The sequence below is a fragment of the Ovis aries genome, chromosome 1, assembly GCF_016772045.2.
Source record: "Ovis aries strain OAR_USU_Benz2616 breed Rambouillet chromosome 1, ARS-UI_Ramb_v3.0, whole genome shotgun sequence".
NCBI lineage: Eukaryota > Metazoa > Chordata > Mammalia > Artiodactyla > Bovidae > Ovis > Ovis aries.
In genome coordinates, this window is record NC_056054.1 from 165184121 (window position 1) to 165204737 (window position 20617).

Sequence of the window (20617 nt, forward strand, 5' to 3'; positions counted from 1 at the left end):
GTCCCTGGGATTCTCCAGGCAAGAATACTAGAGTGGGTCACCATTTCCTTCTCCAAAACAGACCAAGCAAAGGCGTAATGACTTTTCAATTTCCCTCCTTTCTGTTTCCGTTGTGTACAAAAATGCCTAATGGCAATTAAAGCTACCATCTCGGTGAATAGTAATAGTTCACATTTCTATTTATCTTTGTATCCCCTGTGTAAAGTATACAGTGGGCCCTTAATAATTTATAAGTAAATGATATGTGTGCCCTTCTCCCAGAATCTAAACATACCATTGATCAGCTATAGCACTTTAACATTTTAATTTCTGCAGCTCTCCTTAAATATAGGAAACAAGTTATCAGCTTTTTTGTTGTTTTTTGTTGTTGTTTATTACCACGAAAAGTGTTGTTCCTCTCATCTTCTTTACTTTTTCCACTTTTTATTCTTTTTCCTTCTCAGCCTAAGGCCTGCATCCTTCCAGACAGCAGTGACTTTTTTGACTATGTAAAGTTTGAGAGCATGGATCTAGATATAATTCAGTCTAGCAGATTTCTACTTCTCCATAAATGATTTCTATTGTACAGGGACCATCAAAATAGTTCATAGACTTAGTCAGAATTGTCCTAATAAATGTAGTGTGTCAGATTTGAAAAGCTGTTTGAAAAGTGGGATCACTGTTAATTTATGCAGGCCACCTGCCTGAGATGTAACTGAAGGATGAATGCAGTGGAGCATGCCACACTTGCACGACAGAGCAATTTATTAGAACTGAATTAACTCAAGCTGGCAAAGCTCTGAGCTGCCTTGATTGGGAGCCCTGGATAAGAGGTTAGATGGAGTAAGCCTGACAGGCCCTCTGCATTATACCACATGCTACACAGGTTGGGGGTTGGATGACTGCTAGGTGACCATTGCATCCCCTTTTGAGAAGGAAAATTGATAAGAAGGAAAGAGGGATAGGGCAAAAACAGTCAAAAGAAGCAGAGAGAAAGTCCGTAGATTCTCTTCACACCAGAAGGAACACTTACTGAAAAGCTTGGATTAGGTCTGGCAATAAATATAAGCATAGGACTCTTGGAGTGTGTTCTTGGCTTTTACTTCTACCTTTGACTCTGAGCAAGTCGACTGACCTACCCACCTGTAAAATAATATTCCCTCTGACATTAATACTTAGCTCATGAGGTTATCTAGAGGAGAATGTTAGTAATAATGTCCTGTGTTTACGTCATTCCTTTCATGGAGAGCTCAAAGCATTTTATGTATATTGAGAATGAAGCTTCTTGTGAGAAATAAATACAAGTATTCATTTTTTTGAAATGAACTTAAGTCATGAGTCTGAATTCAATGTATTGCAGGAGGACATATGGTACATAGTGATCCAGTGGCCAAATGAATTTTTATTCCATAAGAGTTCCATCTTTCCTCCATTTTGTGTGAATTGAGAAAATACAAGAGTCCGTATACATGAATGAGAGATTCTATATACACTGTCTGGAGAAGGCAGTGGCAACCCACTCCAGTATTCTTGCCTGGAGAATCCCAGGGACGGGGGAGCCTAGTGAGCTGCCGTCTATGGGGTGCCACAGAGTTGGACACGACTGAAGCACTTAGCAGCAGCAGCATATATGCTATCAGGGTAGTCTCTTGGGATTTATCCAGATCTTGAAGGACAGTCAAAACACATTTGATAGCACTTTGGGACTTTGGTTGAGGCAGAAACACACCTGGAAAATCAGCCCTGGACTACACAATGCCACTAAAGGGTTCCAGAGATAGAAAAGGATAATATGAGAATGTTTTCTCTGTTCATTTCAGCTCAATTCAGCCATTGTTTCTTGAGTGTCCATTATATACATCATTTTCAGCAGTGTAGAGAATGAAAGAGGCACAGCGTACTCAAGAAAGTTAACTGGTATTAACAAGGGGTGGAGAATGAGATTTACAGGTTGATACGTGCCACCATCCTGGGGAGAGTTAGAAATGCATCACAGTATTTCGGTGTTTGAAGAGGGAAAAGATTACGTTTAGCTGAGTAATCCCAAGCATTTATCTCCTATGTACCAAGCATGTTCTTTGGAGAGCCGTCATTCCTGCCCTGGAGATCCAGTGGGGAACACGTATGCAAATACATAGTTTTAGCACATCCTAGCCAGTGCAGTGATGAAGAGCACTTAGCTCAGGTTGGGAATTTAGAGAAGGCTTCTGGAGGGCAAGACTTCTCTTAAAGTCTTAAAAATTGAAAAGAACACGAAACCAAAATTCCAGGCTGAAAGATTCAGAGGCCCCCAGTGTTTAGCCTTCTTTCAACAGAAAATGGCAGACTACAGAAAATCTTGTATCATTATGGCCTAAGGGTTAATTACGGCTTCCCTGGTGGCTCAGATGGTAAAGAATCTGCCTGCAGTGTGGGAGACCCGGGTTTGATCCCTGGGTTGGGAAGATCCTCTGGAGAAGGGAATGGCTACCCACTCCAGTATTCTTGCCTGGAGAATCCCCATGGACAGAGGATCCTGGCGGACTACGTCCATCAGGTAGCAAAAAGTCAGACATGACTGAGCAACTAACACTTTCATTTTTCAAAAGTTAATTGGAAGAGGGAGTGAGAAACAGTGCTTAAGATAAAGGGCCTATCTTGCTGTCTTATTTACTACTAAATACTATTATGAAGTGTGGGTCATCAATAAATATTTTTTTAAAGACTGAATGAAAAATATGTTGGGTTTAAGTCCCTGTGGGCTTTCCAAGTAAATAAATGTGACAGGCATTGGAAGAGACTCTGGACTAGAAATACAGATTTGGAAGTCACCCCTCATCAATGATATTTAAAATCAAGAGCTAATGAAATTATACAAGTAGAGTACATAGAATGAGCAGAGCAAAGTACCAAAGGAGAAGCCTTGACAAATGCACTCAAGGGCAAACAGAAGAAGACGAACCAGACTTCCCTGGAGAATCAGTGGTAAAGAACCCGCCTGCCAGTGCAGGGGTCATGAGTTCGATCCCTGATCCAGGAAGATCCCACGTGCCATGGAGCAACTAATCCAATGCGCCGCAACTACTGATCCTGTGCTCTAGAACCCAGGAGCCACTACTCCCGAGCCCACATACCACAGCTACTGAAGCCCGAGCGCCCAAGAGCCAGCGCCCTGCAAGGAGAGAAGCCACCGCAGCGAGAAGCCGAGCACCACAGCTGGAGAATAGCCGCAGTTCGCTGCAACCTGCAAAATCCTGCACAGCAATGGAGACCCAGCACAGCCAAAAATTAAAAATAAATAAAATAAAAGTTTTAAAAAAAGAAGAGGAACCCATGAGGGAGACTGGAAAGGAAAAGCAGAGAAAACAGACACTTGATCCTTGTCCATCAGGATGGCATTATGAAGTTCTTTGGTGGGCTCATGAGAAAAGTTTCTCAGCGCAATGGACTGGGCAGATGTCAGACTATAGTTTGTTGTAAGGTAAATGGAAAGAGTCAGGAAATTGAGATAGTGAGTGCAGACCTCTCTTTCAGATCACTTGGAATAAAAGAGGAGAAGGAAGGGGGTGGTTCCTGGGAGGGGCAACCAGGTTCAAGAAGGAGAAAAAATTTAATATGATGAAAGATTTATGTAGGCTTCTAGGCTTAAGGGAAATAGCAAGTAGGTTGAATATTTAGGGAAAAGGCGAGATGATTGATAGGACAAGATCCTCAGAGAGACGAAAGGAGATTGGGGCCATGTGCAGAGAGCAGAGCCTTGAAGCAGAGTAAGGGATACATCATCTGAACAGGAAGAAAGAGTCTAAGAATGGGTCCAGAGATATCTAGGAAGAGGCAGATGCTGACATATGTGTATGTGTGTTTATGTGTATGTGTGTAATTATCTCCTTGAAGTAGAAGATGATGTCATATGCTGAGAGGGATATGGCTTTGGCTGGAGTCTTGAGCATAATGACAATTTTGAAATGTTGCTAAGTAAAATATAAGCAAACTAAACAAGGATGAGTGAGAGACTGACCAGAGATTGAGGGCTGCAAATTTATAGTGGCATCAATCTGAAAGCTGATTTTCTCCAACTGTGTTTAAAAGCTGGGTCATGAAATATAGAAAGTATATTTTTGAATTGATCCTGTGTTGAGATTTTGTCAAACAAGTGAAGTGAGGTCCAATGTAGTTGAAGCTTTCAATGGATGGTTCGGATGATGAGCCAGGCTGTCCCAGCTGAGTAAAGCAGTGAGGCCAGGCGAGGGGTCAAGAAACTATGGTTATCCAGGGACTGAAGAAAGGAGGTAGTTAAAGCTGAGGAAGACTAGAAGGATCAGAGATTGTCATCATCTCTGGATATGGGATAGCAAGTGAGCCCCACCTGATGATTTATTTCAGGTGACCTTGATGTGGGTGAGCCTGGAGCTGAAGAAGGTAAGGAGTTGGATAGGTTTTTCTAGATTGACACTGAAGTCATCCAGAATGTGATCTGACAAGGGATATGTTAAAGATTATAGCCAAGTGGCCTAGTCTTGTTTTAAAGGAACCAGATTAGTAAGAGGACATCATGGAGAAAAGACCATTGGGTGATATAAATCTCAACAGCTTGTTTAGAAGCATCTATGAGAAGCAATAATCACATTTTTGGGGTGTGTATTGTTCATTAGACATTATTTCAAATGTTTGGTTGAACCATATGCACTTGCTGAGTTTTGGGCATTTTGATCTATAAAGATGGTAATTTTCATACTATTCAACCTCATGCGCTGTACTGTGCTTAGTCACTCAGTTGTGTCTGACTCTTTGTGACCCCATGGACTGTAGCACACCAGGCTCCTCTGTCTATGGGATTCTCCAGGCAAGATTACTGGAGTGGGTTGCCATGCCCACTCCTCTAGGGGATCTTTCCAACTTAGGGATCGAACCCAGGCCTCCTGCCTTTTGCAGGCAGATTGTTTACTGTCTGAGCCACCAGGGTAATTTCATACTGTACAGCCTCATACTGTATATGTATTAGCTCATTCATTCTCACAGCCACCTTCTGAGGTAGATTACCATTTAACAATTAAACACGTTTAGCAGAACCACAGGAATAATAAGTAACTTGCCCAAGGTCATCTGATAAGTATTAATAGCAGTGGTGGGGATAAGTGGAGAAGAGAAATTGACAGAAGTTGAGCCCAGCTACAGACCTTGGCAGTCTGGCTCTAGAGCTTGCAGTCTATCTCTCAGTAGAGAATGCCCACCCTTCCCCCACTGCCCTTTAAACTTGAGCAGGGAGTGAGATATATGAGACTGAACTCCTCTCGAGTGTATAATAAACTGAGATAAAAGCCATAAAGCAGCAGTCCTGAAGAAGGAAATGGCAACCCACCCCAGTATTCTTGCCTGGAAAAATCCCACAGACAAAGGAGCCTGGCGGGCCACAGTCCACGGGGTCACAAAAGAATCGGACAGGACTTAGCAACTAAACAACAACAACAACAACAAAACAGTCCCCAACCTTTTTGGCACCAGAGACCAGTTTCATGGAAGACAATTTTTCCCCAGCTGGGGGCAAGGGGTTGTTCAGGGTGACTCAAATGCATTACACTTATTATGCCGCTGCTGATCTGAAAGGAGGTGGAGCTCAAGCACTAATACGAACAATGAGGAGCGACTGTCAATACAGGTGAAGCTGTGCTTGCTCACTCACCGCTATGCAGCCAGGTTCGAACAGGCCATGGGCCAGTATCGATCCTTGGCCCGGGGTTGGGACCCCTGCCATAAAGCAAATGAACACAGTCTAATCCTTCACAGAATCTCATACTAACATGTTCTGGGCTTCCCCACCCTTTCTATTGTGTTCTCCTTCACTCTCAGACCTAGTGGTAGAGTGCTCTCTCTCTCTCCTTATCTAGCTGAAATTAACGTGTCCCTGATTTTCTAGTAAACTAGAAGGAGTTTACTAGTCGAAGGAGGAGAATTCCAAACATTTTATTTACAGGGTCATAGGAATTTGAGAAAGAGCAAAGAATTCATTCATAAAATGACAAGGCATGCTATACACAGGACATCAGTCAGGATATTGGGAGAGGTAGAGTTTGTAAGGGGGAGTGATAGAGGTTAAGCCAGAAGCAGGGGTGGGTCTTGAAAGACTTTTTGCCAGTTTGAAGAACTGAAACATTATCCTCCATGTTGTAGCCAACCATCGGGACGATTTTAAGCTGCGAAATACCATGAACAAATTATACAGGTGCTTCTTGAACAACAGTGTTTGAACTCCCTGAATCCACTTATTCATGGATTTTTTTTTTTTTTTTCCCAGCAGTAAGTACTACAGTACTACATGATCTGCAGGTGGTTGAACCCACAGTCATAGAAATGTGGATGTGGAGTGATTACAAATATGGAGGGCTGTTAAGTTAAATGCAGATTTTTGATGATGGGGAGGGTTGGTTCCCCAAACCCCCTTGTTGTTCAAGGTTCAACTGTAGATAAATGTAAAAATGCAGTTTAAGGAGGAAAAGACTAGAGGCAGGAAATTGAGTTAGGAAGCTGCTGCAGTTATCCATGTGAAGGAATACCTGAGTGCTCAGCTGCTCAGTTGTGTCCGACTCTTTGTGACCCCATGGACTGGAACCTGCCAGGCTCTTCTGTCCATGGGATTTCCCAGGCAAGAATACTGGAGTACGATTGCCATTTCCTCTTCCAGGGGATCGTCCCAACCCAGGGATTAAACCCATGTCTCCTGTCTCTCGCATTTGCAGACAGATTCTTTACTACTGAGCCACCTTCGAAGCCCGTATATGAAGGAATCGGGCTTGGCAATGATCCTAGCTATGTAACTAAAAAGGAGGGGTATATTCCCTAAGGTATTTAATAGCAAGAATAGGCAGGTTTTGGCGCCTAAGAGAGCGTGGATTCCTTAAATCAGCAACTAAGATCACCATGCAAGAAAAGAAGTTGATTTAGAAGGAATCCTCTTTCTCTGTATGTTAAGTGCAAGCTGTCTCTAGAATCCAAGTAGAAATACAGGTCTGGGATTCAGGAACCAGGTGTCATGGGAGATGCAAATGAAAATGTTAGTATTCCCTGGTATTTCTGAGATTCACTTCTAAAATTGCCACTACCTCCATCAGTATCTACCGTGTGGTCATTCCTCGATCTAAGTTAGTACCAGAATGTGGAGACAGGGACCTGAGTGGCCTGTCGCTTTGGGCTAGGTGCCTTCCTCAGGGCCTCACCCTGTGGAATCATGCAAGGGTCCAGGGTAGGGTCTGGGACAGCCAGTAAGCCTCCAGCTGCAGCTGCTGAGAGCAGCCCTCTCCCTGCAACATCATTCCCATGAAAGAGGGAAGAGCAGCTTCCTAGTGCCCACTGAAAGAAAAATGTACAAAAGGAAAGTGGTGAGTTCAAGTTTTATTCAGGTTCTTTCTGAGCACTGTGGCCTGAGAAACAGCCTCACAGATGGCTCTGAGGAACTCCCCCAAAGAGATAGGGAAGGAAACAAATAGTCAAACACACATCTCTGGTAAAAGATTACTGCTAATCAGGAAAAACAGATATCTGAAGTTAATGATTTTAGTACTTTTCTGTGTGTGGGGGAAGATGCAAGAATCTTGGGTCATTGAAATTCCTCCTGAGATATGCATCTTAACTATCTAAGGGCCTTTTATCCTTAGCATGGAATACCTCAACCTGTGCCTCCCTACCCCAACCCCAATTTGAATTCCCCTCAGGGAGCAGTGGGATGAGATTTAACCCTTCACATATTTGGATGATGAGCAACACTCTGGTTTGTTTGTTTTTTTAAACACTAGCATGAATGAATGACTAAATAATCATATTGGAGTTACTGAATTTAAGTCATCCTAAAAAGCCACCTGTATACTATTTTGGTGGGTCTGGTACAAGTTAATTATGTTGACCTAGTTCCTGGCCAAGGTTTTGTAGACTAGATGGAACTGTGAATTAGGCATATAACTAGCATACCAACAAGAAATATAGTCAACAAAGGGGTAAAATGGTAAAATGTAGATAATGCAGTCTAGCTGAGAAGTGAGTGGATCAGTGCTAATGTTATTAATGGGAAGGGGCCTGGTTCTGAGACCAAAAGAACAATATTGCATAGACATATTAAGAATCAATGAATATACAAAGCATGGGAAAAGATGCCACTCAAACTATTCATTTCATGGGCTTAATAAACATAGTAAGGAACAGGAAGACAACCAGTCTTAGCTTTCCCTGAGGTTGAAATAAACTTGGCCCAATGGAGTTCCCTAGTCCTGTTCATTTGCAGAGTTGACTTATATTCCAAGGATTTGCGTGTGGAAAACTAATGCCATGGCAGGATTACCAGACTGTAAATTCATCAGGAAGCCTGGTGATATCATAAACTGTGAGAAGCCAATGTCCTACAGCAGCATCAGAAACCTCCCAGTTTGATTTAGCACTGGTAATCCATTTTATTCCTCTCCATTAGTTATTACCGTAATAACAGATTGGCGACACAGCCCCATTTTCTGCCTCGAGTGCTGTCTGCTGCTGGGCACAGCTGCTCCCAGTCATTCTTTCCAGTGTAAATAGTGGTTCATGTTTCCAGGGCTGTCGCGAGATGTTGCTGTGCTTGTGAAATGAGCATATGTCACCACCCTGTTGGGGAAGATTGAAGTTATGGGTGAAGCCAAGGAAATCCCTCAGAAAGCCAGGGCTGCACCCCCTCCCTGAGAGGTATATTTTGCTCTGGAGGACTTTTAGGCTGACTTTATATTAATATTAATGATGTGAATTTTCTTGAGGATGGGGCAATCAAATTCTGTCACTTGCATCTGTCTAATGTAGGCCTTTTACTTTGTGACTTACTCTTTCATCTTAGATGTAAATAAAGAACTCCTTTGTTGTGAGAGGATATGTTAAAGGGCAGTAAACACTTCAGCAGAGAACATCTTTTGATCTTCACGCCTTTGGCAATCAAAGCTGAGAGCCAGAAACTGGCCAAAGAATTTGGGGCAGATACCACTAAAGGCTTCTCTTTTATCTGTTCACAAAATTGGGTGCAGAACTATGGGCATAGTGGATGAAATGATAATTGTTAAGAAAGTTGAAGGACAGAATGGGTCCACCTGAATGGTAAAGCTGATTTGGAGATCAGTATTAGAACTCAATGAATTTCATGAGAATTTAAGAGCATTATGTACACAGAGCGTAAAGGAAAGAAATAAAAATGTTCTCTATCTCTCTTCCTGTGATTTCCATAGGAGTTAGTGGGTGTGTTAATAAATTTTCAATACTCATTTGAGAACTCCTTGTTGATATCAGTGGGTAGATATTCAAATTGTATTGCCAAGTCTTGGTAGACATCTATTATCTGCTTTATTGTGTGGAACTTATCAACATCTCGCCTCATGCCTTATAGAATTCATACTCGCATCCTATAGGTAACTCATAGATTGGAAAGCAAAATCCCACCATGGTAAAGGGAATAAGGAACACACTACATACTTTATAAGAGATAAATGGACTTAAACCTCTTTTTCAGTACACATCTTTCCCAGTTTGGGGAACAATGAGGAAAATAGAGATGCAGATATCCTGTCACATAATCAGTACCTCTTTTCCTAGGCCTAGTTTTGTGGTCCAGAGGGGAGGCAGAGAGCAGGTTTGCTCAAAGTTTAGCTCTCCTCGACTGATAATATGTAATTGTTAAGCAACTGTTAATTGCTTCCCTTCTCAAGGGAAGCTACCAGAGGGCTTCCCTCATAGTTTAATCAGTAAAGAATCTGCCTGCACTGCAGGAGACCCGGGTTTGATTCCTGGTTTGGGAAGATCCCCTGGAGAAGGGAACAGTAACCCACTCCAGTATTTTTGCCTGGAGAATCCCATGGACAGAGGAGCCTGGCAAGCTACAGTCCATGGGGTTGCAAGAGTCGGACACGACTTAGCGACTAAACCACCACCACCACAGGCAACTGGTAAGAGATCCTGCACAGTTTCTTATTTTATTTTATCCCTCAGTTTCTTGTAGTCTGCAGTTGTAATAGCTGGCTGAATTGCTCTCTGAAAACATACCCTATTCCTCCCAAGCTTTAAGACCAAGAAGGTTCTATGAATATTTTTGAGAGACAGATTGGGGGACTGTGCTCCGTCTTAATGTCCTTTTAATTTGAAAGTTAAACTCAATCCTTCTAGTTGCTTGTAGGTATTGGACAATTTGAATATTTCCGTTGGATGATATAGAGGACAATTTATCATTGAAGTACTTGTCATTTTTATCTTAGCTGAATTGGGTGCCAGTATATACAGTTTGTGCTTTCAAGCACAAGGTTGATTTATTATGGTGTGGACCTGTAGTTTTTAGTGGGCTTCATTAAACTGAATTTTTTTTGGTAACTTTAGTAAAGTCCTTTTTTTTTTTTTAATCTTGTTGACTTTAAAGTTATCGCTGTCAACTCAAACAAATTAGAAACAAGAATAAAAACCCAAATTTAGAGTAAAGACATATAATAAAAGATTCATTCAGTTTTATTCAACTGAGATCATAATTTAGCCCTTAGGAAGCAAGATGAAGTAATGAATGCATGAAGCAAGCTTCAAGGAAATAGACAGTCAACAGTTTAGTGTTCTCTTTCCCACCTCTGGGAATGGGCTCTGGTGCCTGCCACATCTGGGTAGATTCAGCACAACCACTTCCTTACTCTGTAAACATGAACGTGTTGTTGGACTTTTATGAATTTGCAAAACCAGAAAATGGTCCTCACCACTTTGTTAAGGGGAGTTCATGAGATAAGGACAATTGGTAATTATAACTAATAATATTGAATGTCTGCTAATGCTCCACAGTCTGTGCTAGACATCTTAGCTGAAGCCAGTGAGTTCAGTTCAGTTTAGTCACTCAGACATGTCCAACTCTTTGCGACCCCATGAATCGCAGCACGCCAGGCCTTCCTGTCCATCACCAACTCCCGGAGTTCACTCAAACTCACGTCCATCAAGTCGGTGATGCCATCCAGCCATCTCATCCTCTGTCTTCCCCTTCTCCTCCTGCCCTCAATCCCTCCCAGCATCAGGGTCTTTTCCAGTGAGTCAGCTCTTCACATCAGGTGTCCAAAGTATTAGAGTTTCAGCTTTAGGATCAGTCCTTCCAATGAACACCCAGGACTGATGTCCTTTAGAATGGACTGGTTGGATCTCCTTTCAGTCCAAGGGACTTTCAAGAGTCTTCTCCAACACCACAGTTCAAAAGCATCAATTCTTCAGTGCTCAGCTTTCTTCACAGTCCAACTCTCACATCTATACATGACCACTGGAAAAACCATAGCCTTGACTAGACGGACCAGTGAAGCCCCTTTCAAATAGTAGCCATTCCCTTTCTACCTACTTGTGCTCTTTCCCATCCCAAGTTTACCGGATTCCTCAGACAAAAGGGATTGTGTTTTTTTTGTTCATGTATTCTCCCATTCATTTGCACATGCTCTTTCAACAAATACATAATGAATTCCACCTAGTTCCAGGAACTATTCTAAGTGCTGGAGATATAACAGTGAGTGACCAAGAGAAACAAAGCCCCTACCGTTGATGCCAGCACAGGAGACTGACAATGGACAGGCAAATATATTTAAGATGTTCTATGTCATGTAGTAATAAGTGCTATGAAAAAAAATAATAAAATAGAGTAAGCAGATAGAAAGTGACTGCAATACCAGGAAACATGGAAGAGGAAGAAAGTTCTATTTTGGATAGTATAGTCTAGGGAAAGAGACATTTCAGCAATCTCAGTATCAGAGTCATTCCAAAAGTAACATTCTTACTCAGATGTAGAAATCAAATATGCAGTGAGTTGTAGAAAGAAAGGTTAGAAAAATCAACAACTTATATTAATGTATATTTTCTTTGGGCTAGCATGCGAACAGTAATACTATAGTGTCTCTTATTAAATATGAAACACTTAGAAGTAGAACATGGTGAGGCTTTGTAAGTATGTGCTATTTTTAGTCTATCTGAGGGTAGTACAAAGATACTGTAACCTACATACGCTACTCATCTCTGTTTATAACTAAACAGCAATCATAAGAAACCGTACATATAGAATACAATTGAATGGTAATGTGGTAATATGAATTCCCTGGTGGCTCAGCAGTAAAGAACCCACCTGCCAATGCAGAAGACATGGGTTGGGAAGATCCCCTGGAGAAGGAAATGGTAACCCACTCCAGTATTCTTGTCTGAGAAATCACATGGATAGAGGAATCTGGTGGGCTGTCTTCCATGGGGTCACAAAGAGTCTGATGCAATTTAGCGACTAAACAACGTCAACACTGTGGTGTTGTTTATTTATTGGATATTTTAGGTAAATTATTAAGCCATGCCCAAAGCAAATATATAGACACAATGAACCTGGGAAAAGTAACTCATGAGAAGTGCAGCCAGATTACTAGTAGGACTCTTGTTGGATCTAAGCTGTGTGTGCACACTCAGTCATGTCCAACTCTCTGTGACACCATGGACTGTAGCCAGATAGGTTCCTCTGTCAATGGGATTTTCCAGGCAAGAATACCGGAATGGGTTGCCATTCTCTTCTCTAGGATCTAAGCTAGACTCCAAGGAAAAGTCTTAACCTAGTGATTTTCTTTCAGCATGTTAAAGATGTCACTTGATTGTCTTCTGGCTTGTATAGTTTGTGGCAAGAAATTTGGTACAATTCTTATGCTGTTCCTCTATACTATCTTTTTTTTTTTTCTTTTTTTTTTTGGCTGCCTTAAAAAATTTCCTTTTATATTTTTAATTTTGGGACATTTGAATATATGATTTTGTAGTTGTTGTTATTTATCCTTCTCAGGGTTCTCCAAGTTTCTTGGACCTGTGATTTTATGTCTTTAATTATATGGGTGGAGGGAATTTTGACCATTTTCTTCTTGTTCTCTCCTATTCTTTCCCACCCTTCCCCCATCTTTCTCATAAGCACCTGGTGGAGAGTGGGTTTGAATGCCCTGGTGATTGCAGCTCCCAAAAGTCCTATACTCTGTCTAACCTATACTTGTCCTTTAGCAATTTCTTAAATATCTAGCTGAATTCTTCTGAACTGTTTGTAGTGTGTGGTGTCTCTGTATGCTGCCACAAGTGAGCCAGTCTACAGTTTCCAAATTTCCTTGGAGGAACCTGTTCCTTCTTGGATTTCAGTCTGCTTACCCTGTGTTCTGAACTTTCTGGACTCAAATAAAGTTATGTTTTTACGTTTTATTCTACTTTTTCTTCTTTTTATGGTGAATGTGACACTCCAGCTTTCTATATGCTGGGTGGAATTAGAATCGTAGTCCAGTGAATTTTAAATTATTCTACAGATGTGCTTTAGGAGCTCCACAAACATGTAATTCAAATTTTATTTTATAAATATTTTAACTGTCTAAAAATTGTAATAAAATAAATCACTAAAATGTCTTATATTCCAAAGTCATATTGGAGAACTACCAACTTAAATAACTGTGTTGCTCTGTTAACTATTGTTTTATTTCAGATCTCAAGAAGTCTCCTGTCACCGCTTCACACTGTCTTTGAACTTCTAGTACCCATGGCATTGATTAGGAGAATATGACCTTGCATGTCCAAATCCAACCCTGTCCTGTCTGCACATGTAAAATTGCAAAGGCAGGGCTAACTATTGCAAGCACACATATACAGCAGTCAGTTAAATGCCAGGCAGCATCAATGACACCTGTCTTCACTGCACACTGGTTGGTTATGCAGGAACAAGTGAATGGCTAGCATGCTGCATCATGACTTTATGTTATTAGCACATATTGTTCTTTTCTTTATTTGATTTATTACAAGGAGTGTAAAAAGTTTTTAAATATTTCTAATAATTATACTTGGAAAAAAGTTCCTTCTATTCCTTTGTCAAGCCCTTGAATCAATTTCATTGAAGACTTAAAAAAAAAAAACGAACTGCTTATTTGTGTAAATCAAACTTTTCTTGACACGGTGCAACAAAAATGAAATATGAAAACAAGATGAAAATTGAGAAGTGTGTGACTATCATTTTACAAATTATAAACTTTTATGACAAAACATCCTCATTATGAACACAGTTAACTTTAGACTGCATCATACATTTAAATGTATGAGATAATTTTTCAAGTAAAAACTCCTTTTATCTGTTTATTTATTGAAGTTCTGCATATTTCGGAGAAGGCAATGGCAGCCCACTCCAGTACTCTTGCCTGGAGAATCCCAGGGACAGGGGAGCCTGGTAGGCTGCCGTCTATGGGATCTCACAGAGTTGGACACTACTGAAGCGACTTAGCAGCAGCAGCAGCAGCTACATATTTGGTTTTCAATAATTCTACTGCCATATATGCATGTCCCAAGAAATAAATTTAATTTTCACTGATTTAGTAGAAAGAATAATAATATTAGCAAACATTTAAATAGACCTTACAATGAGTCACCTACTTGTACATTGCATTTTACATATGTATTATTAATTTAATCCTTATATCAACCCTATGAAGTAGGTACTATTATCATTCCTATTAATCAGATGAGGGAATAGATATATGGTATGTATGAGATAACACAGTCCCTGGGTCGGGAAGATCCCCTGGAAGAGAGCATGGCAACCCACTCCAGTATTCTTGGAGAATCCCATGGATAAGGAAGGGATCACAAAGAGTCAGACATGACTGAAGAGACTTAGCACATGCATGCACAGTTAATGAAGAGCAGACTCAGGACTCAAATTTAGGCAGACTGGTTCCAGAGTATGGGTTTCAAACCATGAACCATGAACCAGACTGGTAATTAGAATGTTTAAGTGGGAGTCTGAATTCACTGTGAAAGTTTATTTCTTTTCCTATATAATATAGGTCTCTGTGTGTGTGTGTGTCAATCTCGCTTTATTTTTTGCTATAGTTTCATTTTTCCACTTGTAGATTAAGTGATAATTGTGCTATTACCCTTCAGGATGAAATGAGACTTAATACAGTAAATATTTTTTAAAATGCTTTAGGAGTCAGAAAGTAAAGGCCAAACGACTGTAGCGTAATTATGGAAAGCAGGTTTGTTTTGGTCTATTTCTATTTTCTTTTCAGAATAAATTTAAGATAGTGTATGTATCAACAGAGTCTTATTCATTCCACTACCTCCACTTGCTACTGCAGACATTTTCATTCATTCTTCATTGAACATATTCTCATTGAACATTCACTGAGTGCCAGAGGCACTGAGCAGCAAGGTCTGGAAAATTAAGTAGCTTAAGATTTGTTCCCTTACTTGTAGGCATTCCTTGTCTTGGTGCTCACAGTTGAGGCATTGTGTGTGCTTATTAAGTGACAGTCAAAGTCTTTGCTGTAGAAGAAAAGTCCCTAAGGGATAGTATTTAATTTTAATGGTTATAGTTTTGAGGTTGGGCTTTTTTAAATGGAAAAATAATATTTCTAGGGTGAAGAAATTAAGCAAAGTGACTTTTTTTTTTTCCTTTAAGTAAAGTAGCATTTCAGGAAAGCCAAGTCATTGAGAATCAAATTAAACTGTGGATGACTGGGACTTGAAAGGACTTTAAAATCATTCATGCTGTGAAATATGCCTATCAGTTTTATTTTTGGTAAACATGATAGAATGGACAGGAGAGGGAGCCACATTGAATCTCCTGCTAGCAGGTATTTCTCTTTAGTTCTAGACATCTTCATTCTGAATGTCAACTGGTGGTTTATCCTTGATATAAAACATCACAAAGTAGTCAAAAATGGACACTTTCACAGAAAGCTATTGAAATCTCCATATCTTAGGAGACTAGATTTACAGGCTTTAGTTCATAAGGGTTAGATGGTAATAAAGATATACTTAGAGAAATCATATTTCTTTCAAAAGATTGACTCTTATTATTTGGTATATATAGCATAAATTAAAGATATTCTACACATTTTAAGAAACTTCATTTATAATTTGACAATTTCTTTCTGCTGTAGAGCATGCCTCTTTGTTGGCTAACATTTTCCATAGGAAAATTTTGCTGAATTTTTTTCTCCAAATAGTGATTTTAAAAAGCCTAGCTACACTGTGAAAGTTTGTTAAATGAATGAAAAAAAATGACTGTTTTTATGGTAGTGTGTTTTGTTACTGTAGAGCAGTTTAGAATTTTTTGTGCTAAATACTAAACCCTGGGTTAGTTTTAGACAAAAGCAGTGTATACAGCATCTGTTATTTCTGGTAGGCTTCTCCTAAAAGTCATTTCTGATTAAATGTTTGGATTACAAGCGCTAATGAAGGTAAACTCCTAATGAGTTTTCATATAGGGTAGGGACCAACAGAAGTTGCCGTGACGACAATGATCTGAATCCAGGGAAGCCAGAGATTGGACCTCTTGTCAGTTCAGTCACTCAGTCACGTCTGACTCTTTGTGACCCCATGGACTTCAGCACACCAGGCTTCCCTGTCCATCCTCCCAGAGCCTACTCAAACTCATGTCCATTGCGTCAGTGATGCCATCCAACCATCTCATCCTCTGTCGTTCCCTTCTCCTCCCACCTTCAGTCTTTCCCAGCATCAGGGTCTTTTCCAGTGAGCTGGTTCTTCACATCAAGTGGCCAAAGTATTGGAGTTTTAGCTTCAGCATCAGTCCTTCCAGTGAATATTCAGGACTGATTTTCTTTAGGATGGACTGATTGGATCTCCTTGCAGTCCAAGGGACTCTCAAGAGTCTTTTCCAACACCACAGTTCAAAAGCATCAATTCTTTGGCATTCAGCTTTCTTTACAGTGCAAACTCTCACATCCATACATAACTACTGGAAAAACCATAGCTTTGACTAGATGGACCTTTGTTGGTAAAGTAATGTCTCTGCTTTTTAATATGCTGTCCAGGTTAGTCATAGCTTTTCTTCCAAGGAGCAAGTGTCTTTTAATTTCATGGTTGCAATCACCATCTGCAGTGATTTTGGAGCCCCCCAGAAAATAAAATCTGCCACTGTTCCCATTATTTCCCCATCTATTTGCCATGAAGTGATGGGACCAGAAACCATGATCTTAGTTTTCTGAGTGTTAAGTTTTAAGCCAACTTTTTCACTCTCCTCTTTCACTTTCATTAAGAGGCTCTTTAGTTCTTCTTCACTTTCTTCCATAAGGGCGGTGTCATTTGACCTCTAGAGTTGAGATTAAATGTTTACCAGAAGCTCCACACCAACCAGTGTGTGTATGCATGCTAAGTCACGTCAGTCATGTCCAACTCTGCAGCCCTACAGATTGTAGCCTACCAGTCTCCTCTGTCCATAGGATTCTCCAGGCAAGAATACTGGAATGGATTACCATACCCTCCTCCAGGGGATCTTCCTGACCCAGGGATCAAGCCCATGTCTCTTACGTTCTCTGCATTGACATGTAGGTTCTTTACCACTAGTGCCACCTAGGAAGCCCCACACCAATCAGTGCTGATCAACAAATGTCAAGAGAGCTAGTTAAATGTTGAATTTTGCTGCTATTTCTTGTTTTCTGGATAGAGAGAACAGGCACACTGGCATGGAGGGATGAAGCAACCTGGCATGAATTGTACACAGTTTCATTATAAGGAGCATCTAATTAGATGAGCAGGTAGGCAGCACAGCGTGGAAAGAAAGTATGCCGCACAATGCAGCTGACCATCTTAGAGACAATGGGAAGCCAGGGAAGAGATTTAAATCGAAAAATAACTTTAATGGGTTCACATTTTAGAAGTCATTCTAGCATCTAAGTGGAGGACAGCTTAGGAGGGATCCGAGGCAGGAGAAGCAAATTAAAACTATTTTCCAGTGGATCAGCATGATATGATGTGAGCCGGTAGGCAACAGAAGCGAAGTCAGAGAGGAGGTGGATGGATCGAATATGAGAGATGCTAAGGAAGATAGTGTGTGCGTGCTCAGTCGCTTCAGTCATGTCCAATTCTTTGTGGCCCTTTGGACTGTAGCCCGCCCCGCCAGGCTTCTCTGCCCATGGGATTTTTCCAATACTGGAGTGGGTTGCCATGCCTTCCTCCAGGGGATCTTCCTGACCCAGGGATCAAACCCAGGTCTCCTGTGTCTCCTGCATTATAGACAAATTCTTTACCGCTGAGCCACAGAGGAAGCCCAAGAAAGTTAGTAAATATACCCAAAATGATTTGTTTACATGGGATTTTGACTTTAAAAGGAATAAATTCTTCTTTGGTATTTCCATGAAATACATTTCAACAATAGAAGTAGTTGATTTTAGCATAAAGGCCATAAAATGTACATCACAAATAGTATATTTTAACCAAGCTTATTTAAGTTCCAAATTTTCTCAGAAAAATAATAGAATGGAATCTTTTGAATGGAGCAGGAGACTTCTGAGATCAGAACTGTTGGATGTATTTCTTTATGGAACAGTTAGCTTGTTTTGTTTGATGGCCTAATCCTAGCCAATCATTTACAATAGAATGTAAATGTAGATGGAGTAAGAAGAATCCATTGCCATTGCTAGAAAGCCAGTTCAAAGCAAATAATATGCATATATACATCATTAACCTAAAAGAAAAAATTGCAAGGAAAATAGGAATAGGCCAAAGTTTCCATGTACAAATTATTATATCAGCTGGTCCTTTTTAAGATTATTATTCCATTTTAAAGCCCCTCATAATTCTACCTATAGCCATCGTTTACATAAAATATGAAACAGACACTTAAAAACCAAATATTTTTAAGCTCTACCCCTGGAAAATATTAGAAATAGATTCTTAATAGTAAAACACTTAGAATTTGTATACTCAGAATAGAATATAAATATGAACTGCTCCTTTCAATAATTCCCTCTGCCAACCAAATTCATCAGAATGGAAAGATTCTAATAAGATGCTATATCATGTTCATTTTCCTAATAGGATAATTTCTTCATGGGAACTAAAGTTTACGGTGATGAACCAGCATTAGAGTCTAGATGTTCATAAGTAGAAATGGTTTATTTTTCTTTCCCTGTTTGGGGGGTTTTGTTTTGCTTTTTAAGTTCAGTCTCATAAGAAACAGGAGAAAATTCTTTCTTCATGAAAGTTCCACTTGAAGATGGTAATGTTTTTAAAAGAGAAAGGTTAAGTCTGTCATTGTGTGAGTGTTAGAACATCACCTATGTACATCAATATGAAACTCATTAATTAAAATATGGTTCTCTTTTTATTCTTGCAACCAATATTTATGGGACAATGGTAATATCCATAGCACTTGACTAGTGCTCTGGAGATATAAAAATGAACCAGGGACATGGTTCCTGTCAGCTCTGAAAGAGGGCACAATTTAACTGGGAGACAGGTTCACAAATAACAGTTACATGGAGTTGAATTTGTCTGGGGGCTCAGGGACGTTGTCAGGCCCAGCGGCCCCCTCCACCTCTAGTTCAGCTTCCCTGAGGTGGCCTCCTTCTCAGGGCACCCCAGCGCCATTAGGCTTCCTCTCGCCTTCCCCCAGCTCAGCTGCAGAAGAGAATTGTCTCCTAACGAAGTTCCATTCAAGGGGCTTCCCTGGTGGCTCAGATGATAAAGAATCTGCCTGCAATGCAGGAGACCCAGCAGTCTATATCATATATATAGTAAATATATATGAACTGATAAATTCTTTAGTGATCTCAGTAATTAGAGCAGCAGATGTCTTCATTTTGTACTGAAAAGACAACTGAATAGTCCTGCTGTTCCTGTATGTTTCTGAAACTGGTACTGTTAGGAGATTACTACATAGAAACTAAAGAGTTTGAGACTCTCCTATCTGAACATATCCCATGCTAAAATATTTCAGAGATAATTAAAGCTTTTATCCTGTAGACATATCATCCTATCTGGAAGAATTCAGAGATGAGTGCTCAGGTCAGTGATGTGTAAGAGCCATTCATTCTCCATGTTTTATTCTAGTACTAATTGATAATATTTGTTGTCTAGTTTTAAAGATTCTGTTCCTGTGAAGACATGTAGAAATTTGGGGTAGTACACCATAGAAGTATTTTGATATATGTACTTTAGTTTATGTGCTTCCCTAGTGGTTCAGACAGTAAACAATCTGCCTGCAGTGCAGGAGACCCAGGTTCTATCCCCACATCAGGAAGATCCCCTGGAGAAGGGAATGGTTACCCACTCCAGTATTCTTGCCTGGAGAATTTCATGGATAGAGAAGTCTGGCAGGCTTTGTGTCCATAGGATCACAGAGTCAGACATAATGGAAGCAACTTAGCATGCATGCACACACACACGCTCTTTAATTGTATAGATGTACAAATATTACCTCTTCTTTTTTGTGCTGTCTTTTTTTCTTATGCTTATTATACATTTTGCAGCCACCAATTTAATCTGAGGCCTTTTTTTTGTGAGTACAAATTTTTGTTCAGGTGATTTTTTAAACTATTTTGAACCATGGAACTATCCAGACTGCCACTCATTTGTATGATTCTGTAATGCCATATGTAGTATTTCATAGAAAGATCCATCCTCGTTTTTCAAAAATGTGCTTATAAAATTTGTGATGACAATTGAACAACCCAGCCCTATGAAATGGTAATTTATGCAGCAATAAAAAGATAAATAAATCCATGTAATGTTGGCTTGCAGCTGAACGCAGCTGTGTTAAGCATGTTTTTTAGTCTCTTACATCAAAGTAATACATACAGTGCTGTTTGAGAATGTGTAGGGAGGATGTCTTTGAAGTACCCCCATATTAGCCGAGCTTTTGTACCCA

General features: G+C 40.2%; 3 protein-coding genes across 7 annotated transcripts in view; 2 read left to right on the forward strand and 1 right to left on the reverse strand.

The window, feature by feature from the left end:
* Positions 1-20617, reverse strand: part of FILIP1L (filamin A interacting protein 1 like) — a 388439-nt gene that overhangs the window by 236565 nt on the left and 131257 nt on the right. The gene's annotated exons all lie outside the window — the stretch shown is intronic.
* The window catches only part of CMSS1 (cms1 ribosomal small subunit homolog), a 394573-nt gene that overhangs the window by 164341 nt on the left and 209615 nt on the right, over positions 1-20617 (forward strand). The window lies entirely within an intron of this gene.
* Positions 1-20617, forward strand: part of LOC132659897 (uncharacterized) — a 62784-nt gene that overhangs the window by 17018 nt on the left and 25149 nt on the right. Inside the window, exon 1 of the mRNA XM_060416601.1 lies at positions 1-20024. This exon is cut by the window's left edge and continues 17018 nt beyond it. The gene's annotated coding sequence lies outside the window, so the exon portion shown is untranslated. The remainder of the gene's footprint in view (positions 20025-20617) is intronic.